This window comes from Bombus vosnesenskii, unplaced genomic scaffold (assembly GCF_011952255.1).
Source record: "Bombus vosnesenskii isolate JDL3184/JDL3185 unplaced genomic scaffold, Bvos_JDL3184-5_v1.1 scf7180000013285, whole genome shotgun sequence".
Classification (NCBI taxonomy): domain Eukaryota; kingdom Metazoa; phylum Arthropoda; class Insecta; order Hymenoptera; family Apidae; genus Bombus; species Bombus vosnesenskii.
The window spans coordinates 2,650,057-2,660,430 of NW_022882938.1; positions in this window are offsets into that span (position 1 = coordinate 2,650,057).

Consider the following 10,374-nt stretch of genomic DNA (forward strand, 5'->3'; position numbering starts at 1 on the left):
TATTTTTTTGAAGAAACGCTATTTTTTCTTTTCATCTCATCGATTTTTGATAAAAAAAACGATAAAAAAAGCAGATATTCCAAAAAAAAAGAGAGAAGAATTTGTAAAATAGGGGATTTCACTACGGTTTGAATCGTTACGGTTATTTCCAGCTCCTTCTGGCTTTAGAGACTTTCATAAATTAAACTATACTACGCATTCAGCGCCGGAAAAAAGTTGCACAATGCGAGAAACAAAAGATACAAGTTGAACGAACTATTATTTCAAGTGTGTCCTTCCATTAATTAATCATTATATGCTTCCGTAATAAAAGTTATTACTTCGAGCTTTCTGTTGCTTCTCAAAAATTAATTTTTTAATTATTGTAACTTGTACACGTTGATCAAACGTAATGCGTTATTGAATCTACGACTTCCATGTATCGATTATTCTCGTATAACGTTTAAACGACCAACCGTTCCTTGAAACGACTTTACGAATCAATTTCTTCGTGATAAAAAATCAATAATCGTATTAACTTTCGTCCCCAATTACATTACTATACAGTTATACCAGTCGTGATAATCGACTATTTATTTCTGGCTCTAAATATTTCAATATGCCGAAATCACAGAATAAAATGCTTCCTTTTATAGAATAAGTAACCAATAATTATTAATCCGTTCATTATATTATTTAGCATAGCCTGTATTATCGATTCAATTAAATTGCACTAAATCATATAAATACAAATACGCGATACTTCGGTATATCCAATTTCTAATAACATGCTCCGTTTTCTAAAACATTTAGATACATTTACGCACGCAGAACTCGGTTATGCTCGTTCAATTTACAAACCAGAACCCTATATTCTCCCACAAGAGACAACAATCCTTAATCGTACAACCACTAACATTATCTCGAACGTATGAAAAGAAAAAAGTTCGTTTTATACGTGGCTTATATTTTTGTATACATGTAAATACTTTTCTTAGTTCGTAGCGTTACTATACTCGAAATATTTTTTTCACAAAATATAATATATATGATATAAATAAATAAATAAATGTATATATGCATTGAATGAAATCCAACAAAATCCACGAAAGTTGCCCAAAGACGCAAGTAAAGAAAGAAATCTCCACGCTTAATACACCAATCGACATTCAATATTAAAACAAATATTCCGATTAAACGCATCAAAACCAACAAAATCACCTAAAGACTCAGAAAAAGGGGCAGAAACCCCTTTATAGATCAAACTCTTAGATTCTATCCTCTATAACACCTAATAGCACACTCTATTTCCTTCGCCATTTACCTATCCCAACAGCGAGAATCAGAATCGACGCGAGTCATGCCAACACACAAAACCAGAGCCCTAAACCTTCGACCATCGAAACATCAATCCCGTATCGTAAAACCACCCCAACAACCTCGCCCATCTCCGACAATATTAAAGACAACGACCTTTCACGTCTCTGACCCAGGATATATCTTTGCCATTTCTTTTTCCATCAAGGTTCAAGCTATGTTTCAGGAATTCGGCATTATTTTCTCTTTGCTCCCACAGGAATCTCTTCTCTGCTGTTATTTCAGGTCGATTCGAGAGTTCTATTTGCAGATGACCGATGAAAGAGAGACGGAGACAGAGAGAGAGACAGAGAGTGGTGTAGCGTTGGCATTTCGTAAATCTCGCAGGTTTAACCGTATCGGGCGACTTCTGGAGGGCTGAGGCGTCGGAGGCGGCGGTAGTTGCTGCGTCTTCTTACGTTGACGCGGTAAAGCGCGCTTCAAAGGAGGGCCGGGGGATCTGGTGGGGCCCGGGATTGACGTCATTCAATGACGTCAAACCAGGACCGTGCCGAAACCGACCAGGAACCACGTCCAACCGAATATCCTGACTACGTGACCTACTACGACTATATTTCAATCGTACCACGTTTTGCAATACGGTTGCACGGTAGTTGCTTGGATTAAGAAACCAAGTTTACATATTGAATCACAGCGTAATTTAGGGAGAATTTCGAAATATTAGAATTTCCAAATTATTAAACAACATACGCTTCGTGCGATCGTAACTTCTCACCGTTTATTGGATATCTTTGTGATTACTTTCCGTAAAAAATTATTTTTCAGTCAATTAAAGTACATATTTTCTACAGATCATACATATTTTCATTTCATAAATCCATCGTTGTTTGGATCACCTCGATATTCGTCACCATCTTCGTTTGCAATTTTTCAAATTACAATGCTTGACAAAAGAATAGAAAATATAGAATTTCCCAAAAATCACTTTGATGACCAACAGGAACTTTAGCATTTCTTAATCGTTTAATTATTATGCAAGCACGTTTAATTATAATGAGTCACAATGGCTGCAAGAAAAGGAAGCTAATATCTTTTAAGCAAGAAAAAAGATACAAAAGAAGTAGATGCGTAAATGAAGATTACTCGGAACTTGTAGTTTTCCCCAATTTTGTATGCATTTATGTAAACATATTACACGTATCGATATTTAAACAGATGCAATAAAAAGCAACAGCTTGCTATTGATAGATTGTTTCTGCATTCCTTATCAATTTTTTATATCTTTGCATTTTAACCTCCGATAAATTTAAATCCTAATATTCGATAATTTCAAATCTACCAAGAATTTCACACTTTCTATATATTCCCAAAAATTGACATAAATTTACAAGAGTATATTTGAGATTAAAGATCAGAGACAAAAGTCTTTAAAAAACGTTCCAAAAGTTTTTAAATTTTGGACTTCAAACTCAAGACGTCAGAAATCGCCTTGAGTTCCATTATGCAACTTCGGTACAATTGTCAACTCATATATATTATGTACATACGTGCATACTGTACGATATGCAGACATTGATAAATCAAACAACCGCTCGTTATCGATAAGATCTCACTTGGTCTTCGTGTCGTGTCAATTGTCTCAGAAGAAGACAGCAAGTGGAAGACAGGAAAAGCCTAAGACTTTTGAAATTTTCAGTGACTTTTAACATTGCTGTTTCATTAGAAGTGTGACACAATTAACAATAAAAAGGGTTCTTGTCATATCTCTTATGTCTTGTACAACCATAGTGGAATTAAAATATTAGATTTTTAAGATCCCATGTAATTGGATAAAATTAAACGCTTTGGTACATATATGGCTGACTTGGAATCATAATTGTATCAGAATCATAAGTCAGTCCATTGTTATTTTTTATAAAATAATATCTTAGTTCTATTGTTACATATTATATATTTATATTATTACAAATGTCGATATATATTTTGAAATTATAAAAACACACTATGACGTAAACTGAGTTTAATGAAATTTAATCTTTCAACCGAGTATCACAATCTGTATCGCAACCTACTACACGAACAAAAGACATCGAAAGATTATCTTCGTTTCAATCTATCTACTATTATTAGTGTCACTTTTATCACGAATAATATTTACAACACTATTATCTGTCTAACATAAAACTATTGTAAAAGATCCCAAGACATTCAGAATATTCTTCACTTTCATCGATCGAAAGGATTTGCGTCTACGTGTCCTGACTGAGGCAATCATCAACTATGACGGGCAAACCAAGTAGAAATCGTGAATCGGTTCATCGATGCTATTGCGTGGCTGTTCCTGTGAAATCCCTAACCATTCGACGTTTATTATGACACAAATGGTTAAAGTGCGAAGATTGTTTACACAAGAATAGAAAGTGAGATTGTAACAAGACATCGAAGGCAAGAAGCTGTAAAAAAGATGGAAAGTTGAGCAGTTAAGGCTGAAGGGAAAGCGAAACGTCTTGTACGGGCGACATGTGTTACACTGATAGATGCGCATTAGAAGTGATAAACATTAATTTATTTATAGTTACTATAGCTACTATAAATCAGTATGTTCTTGCTTTAGATTTTTGAAACATTGGAAATTGTGGTTTTTAACTAATTCATCGAAAATTAACAGAACTCTATTAGAACAATAAGCTAACGAATCTATCCTCCTTAATTAAAACTTTCGATCTACTACTACACTTTATATTTATATGTAAATTTATTGTATACTTTTCTTTGTGTCATTCTTGTCTATTTTTATTTTCATTTAATCTGTAATATTTACCTCTGTGGTAAATATTCCAAATATTTAAATGCATACGAAAACAGGTCATTATTTGATCATCGTATTAGATTAGAACATACTGATATCTCGGTGGCAATTTTCCATTTCACAATGCCTTACCAATCCTTTCGCCATACAACTTTATCAGTCGCCACCCACTGTCCAAATAAGATTTATCTTATTTTATTTTTTTTTTTTTTTTTTGAACTCAAAACAACGAATTAAATATTATTCGTGGAATAACTCAACGGAAAATTTCTATTAATTTTATTACTGTATTAAAAATATAAAAAAAGATGTTAATCATATGAATCCTTATATATGCGTAATTTAAAACACTGATGCAGTCAATTTCACTGATGCAATCATGTGATAAGTCAAAATAGTAAATAGACCGCGGATAATCATGCATTTGTGGAAAATTTATATATGCAATATTATATAAAATATTCAAACTACAAAAAACAAATCATGCATTTGTGGAAAATTTATATATGCAATATTATATAAAATATTCAAACTACAAAAAACAAATCTCTGTTTACATTTCATCTCTTCAGCATGTTTGTAAAGATGAATTTACATAAATATCCGTAGCCAAAAGAAAAAGCGATCTGCAGACGTTCGTCATTCAACTCTGTTGTGATCCACAATTTTCTTCGATCTGGAATCGTTCACATCTCACGAACGTTCGCCTTGTTCGACGAAATAAACGAACTGATGAGAAAAAGCAAAACTACAGGATTACTTATTTTAAGAAATCATTTATGAACCGTTATTTTAAGCTCACGACGTGCAAACCTATGGAAGCACGCAGACTGACCCCAGGTCCGGGTTGTTTTCCTACTTTTATTAATTGACATACAAAATTTTTTTTATTACCGTTATGTAATTAAGAAAATTATTAGAGATTATTGTACAATAATTCGATTACTAATTACACATTGCTAATACAAATTAAATTTATAGAATATATATATATTTATATTTGTTATTATTACTTGTACGCATACATCTAAAGAAATGAAACCTAAATAGAGACTCGTTTAGGATTGTTCACTTGCAGTATTTATTTTTTCATTTTTACGATACATGCTAGAAAATTTATATAAGCATCCATTTCTTATGTTTTCCTAGTGGAAACCGCGGCAACTAATGGATTAAAATTATCAACGAAGGGAATAAATGTCCTGGAAGCCAAAGTGTGTTCCAACCATAAGTTTCTTCCCAACGCAACATTACGCTGTTTCGCGTGAGTGTCAGTTTAAGACCAATCTTCGCAATCCTATTATCCTGATCCTATTACTAGATTTTCTAATAATGCTAACAGCTTATGTGGTAGCTTAACGTTTCCTACGGTTCAATATAATATCGTTCTACCGATTATCTCGATATTTAAACGTAAAAAGATATATTATTCCAAATAATAATAATTAAAAATGCAGAACGACGCGGACAAAACGTTCATCAGCTACATTGTTCTCTTCTATGGTGTTTCTGTATCGTACAAAATTGTGGCTCGCATGTCTGAATATCGCAGGAAAATAAAAAAAGACGTAGATCGTGAAATAGATTCTGCTATATTAAGAGAAAGCTTTTTACTGAATATCCAATGTGCGTAAGTACTTATATATAGATATGTATACCATATGGAGTTCGCGCGCAATATGATGAATGAGATAATTTACATACTCAATTCTTCAATTGTCGTTCATTTCTAATTTCCTTAAATTAAAATTAATACAGCCAATAAATTAATTAAACTGCTTGTTTCGATTTTATCTTTTTTCTTTTTTTCAATTTACTTTATACCTACGTTGAAAAATTGTATTCTTCAGTTCTTAACTATGAGCATAGCGATTCTTATTAACATATATACATTTATTTTCACGTATACTTATATTATACTTACATTGTTTCACGTACTATTCGTGCTATCGCGATTACTTGCTTAATTTGCCATTATTAAATATTCATTATATTCGAGTTCTAAATCAAATCAAACTAGCATGGTACCGAAAGAAACGGGCAATGAGTCATAGCTTTCACGTGACGCACAAAATACACCGTTAATAATTATCGTTTTTTCGAAAACGGGTTAACTAGAAACTTCGATAAGTTTGAATCATACCGTGAAACACGACTGACGCACGACGACTTCGCTGTCAATATAAAAAAAGAGTTAAAGAAAAACGATGGTATCCGAAGAAAAGAAAAAATAAGAAAGGCAATAGAATGAGAAAAAAGTGGGAAAAGGAACAAAAATACTTCAGAGAGAAAGAGGAACATAAGGGTAATATAAATATCTAAAAAAGAAAAGAAAAACATAGAAAAAAAACAACAAAAGCGAAAAAATAGAAAAGGCAATGTTTAGCCTACAAGAGAAAAAAGTGTATCAGAGGAGAGGGCAAGAGAAACTTAAAAATAAGTAGAGGAAAGTGTACAAAAGAACGAAACAATTTCTGCTGTTAGATCGTACTATATAATATCAATTCCCGTTGTATAAAAGATGACTAAAAAAATGTTAATCAGAAATTACACTTTAATTATGCTTCGACAAGATACCAAAATAAATTAATCTTTCCGAGATATTATAAGACTTAATTTATGATTTATAGAAAAAAGAAAAGAAATTTGTAAAAATACAAAAGATCCTAAGGACGAAGAAATAAGTTAACAAAAACAGAGACACCCTATAAAAGACCCAAATGAAAGAGAACAAAAAAAAATTAATAATGTACAAAGAAATAAGAAGAAAACGTGAAACATTCCAGAAGAAAGAAAAAGAAATGGAAGAAGTAAAAAAAATAAACAGAAAGAGAGGTGTCTCGGCGGAAAGAAAAAAAATAGAAAGATATGCAACAAAAATACATAAGAAAAGAAATGAAAGAAAAGGGCGACAGATGCGTAAGAAAGGGTGAAAAGAACGGAAGTTTCCACGAGGTGATTCGTGCGAAATGAAAATACCTGGGCATCGGAGTTCCTTCCGCGATCGTCATAAGCTTTCGACGAATGCATCGTGGCGTTCGGCTGTTTTAATTATGACGCACTTGGAACATATTACACCAGCTTGTCCGTGGCATGATGCCGAAAATACGTCGATGAAAGACACGCGATGACGCTCGAAAGCCAGGTCGGCCTGAACGGGATTACGTCTCGTGTAACCCGAATAAATCGCGCGGACGTTCGCGTTGCACGATTCGTGAATTGCTTTACGGTGATTCAAGTCGTTAATTGCAAACGTGTTGATCGTAGGTAAAAAGAAAAGGGAGAAAAAATAGGGAAAAGAGAAAGGAAGCACGTCGCGTACTTTATAAACTTTTTAATATGTTATCAATATATATAAATATACAGCGATGTGATCGCGTTGGAATAAATTAGATTTCTACGACGAAAAAGCAATATCGTCGAGCTGTACGTGAATATGATTCGTTCTTCGTTTTCTTATTTTTAGGAATTTTCGTTTTATTTTGTCTTTACTGCCGTTCATAAAAATACGAATTTTGAAAAAAAATACGTTTACATGAATATCCACGATTTAATTATAAAGTTCTATTAAACATGTAAATAATATTCGTGTCGATTGAATTCGTACATAATTTAAAAGATAGTTTACTTCGAGAATAATTGTCTCTTCTAAGAAAACCATCGGTACTTCGACTTCTTCTCGAGTTAGACGATCACCTCTCGAGACCGTGAAACGGAATGGAATTTATTCAGATTTATTTTTACCAGTAGAAGAAAATAGATAACACGAATATCTATCCTTGACTAGAACGATTACATAGATTAAAAAAGAACGAAACGAACGACGTCTCTATTGAATAAAAACACGTTCATCAATGACACCGTGAATCGTTGTTCGTCATTTCCGTCCTATTATCTGCCATTATCTATCGTTATCCGTCATTCGAGCAAGATTTTTACTGCGACCACGATCGTAGGCGTAACCGGCTGGAATTATGCACAACCGATGCGTTTAAATTATTGCAAACGTTTCGTAAATGCACATGGAACGTTTCGATATGAACGAACACCGCCGCGTATATAACTTTACATCTACGTACAACGTTACTACGTCCTAATGCGGGAAGTCTATCGTGTAACCTTTGCCTAACATGCAATAAATACGTTATATCGTTCATTTATGAATATTTCATTTTCCAAGCGTGGAACTACCAATTACCAAGTATATGTAGGTGGAAAAGGAATGGTCATAGATATTGGTAGCATTGGTGAAAAATATGGATGAATTTAAAAAAAAATACACCAATCGCATACGAGTAAGATAAGCAAACGATCGTGTATAACGGTATACATAAAGTTATTGGCGAATGTGTTCGCTTGGTCTATGTATGCACGTAAAAAGGTGTTTGCTGGTTTAAATATTCAAGATGAAATGATAAGTTAAAATAATTGTACAAATCTTTATTGTTACTAGATTGTAGGCTTTTATGTAAATTTATGTTCCTGTGAACATATATAAGGAAATAAAATCTGAATAGAAATTTGTTTCGACCTTTAAATACCGTAACGAATATTTTATTTTCGATTTTTGATATACTCTTACGGGTGTAAATCTTCAATCTTCGATGTTGCTTTATGATTAAGAGCGATATTTTGATACGATATAGTTAAGAATGTAAAGAACTTGTTAGACTTAATGATAAGAGAATGTAAGTTTTTGAAAAGTAACTGTTGGGTCGATGAAACTTTGTAAAAAAAAGTCAAAGATATAATTATTAAGAAGCAATATTTGAATATTATGGCAGATTGATTTTGATGATAAATATAAATATTTGAAACTTCTTCCACTATATCTAATATCTTCCTATTTTTAGCTATTTTGTTTTAAAATATTCCTTGGTAGTCATAAGCTGACGTTAAAATCGAGAAATTAATAAAAATGCATTTATCATGTTTACATTTCATTCGTTAAGCCTTAAGGATAAAGAGAAAGAACTAGTAAAATTTAATCTGTGGGTTTCAGATTAACATATTCACGTAATTTGAATTTATGACGTACCTATTCAAGGTTAAAAATAGTTCACTGTTAGATATTGCGACTTGACATTGTATCTCGACATAAATCTAGTATTGATGAATAACATCGTTATATATATATAGTAAGAAATTATTCATTTATATCACAAATAAATGCGCAAAAAGTTATTTACAATTACTTTTTATATCTTTATCTTCTGCGATATAGACATAGACTTTTTTATGCATATATGTCTAGGATCGAGCTAATTCCGTGAATAATTTTTCCGATAAAACGTTTAAACACATATATTTACATATTAATCATTATATCATTATTAATAAATACATAGGTATACTTTTGTAATAAAAGTGTTTAAGCACAAGTGTTAAGCACATTTTTCATTTACAGATCTTGACTTTGATATTCAAAAAACTATGACTTTCCGTGTCGCCAACTCAAGCATGTGATTTTAATTAATAAATACAGCAATCTTTCTTGTTATTATTCGAAACTTAAACTTTAATATAATTTAATTTACGATATTATTAAATTTATATTATTAATATTATGGTATTATGGTAAAATTAATTTTCTCAAATCTATTACTGTACTCTCAAAAAATTTCTTATTTCTTATTTTTTTTAGCACTTTTACTTATTAAAAGAAACCTTTCGGATATAAATGATCCACGTTTATGATTCGACGCTATCAGAAATACGTTTACGGAATAAAAATTCAACATGTATAGATAGGATTATGGTAAACATGACGCTCATGAAATAATCAAGGTCGAAATAATGTTTCGTAAGAAAAATATCAATTAATCAGTAACGTAATATCTAATCAACGGGATTGGCGGCATAATTCTTGTTATTCTTTGATATTTCACAAATTTTGATAACGAACGGGAAAAGAGCAATCACCCTGTGTGTCCCTTGACCTACCGTAACAAACGATACGCGTGCCGACCGAAAGTACACAATTGCGTTCGTTTACTTTTTTCCGTTTCACTCTTTCTGACGCGCAAAAAAGTCTCTAATCTCGACATAATTTACGAAATACGTAGCTCGCCGCCTGTTTTTAAAAATGCTTACGATAGGAAACTCAGGTTTGACGTCAATTCGTTAAAAAAAGTTACCAGTATTTACTGGTATTAATTATCTGCGATCGTCGATGACGACTGATCGTAAAATTGCTGACGACTATCGGGAAATAAGTAACCTGTACAGATAAGGTAAAATTGGAAATATGTAGTAAAGCAATTTAAATC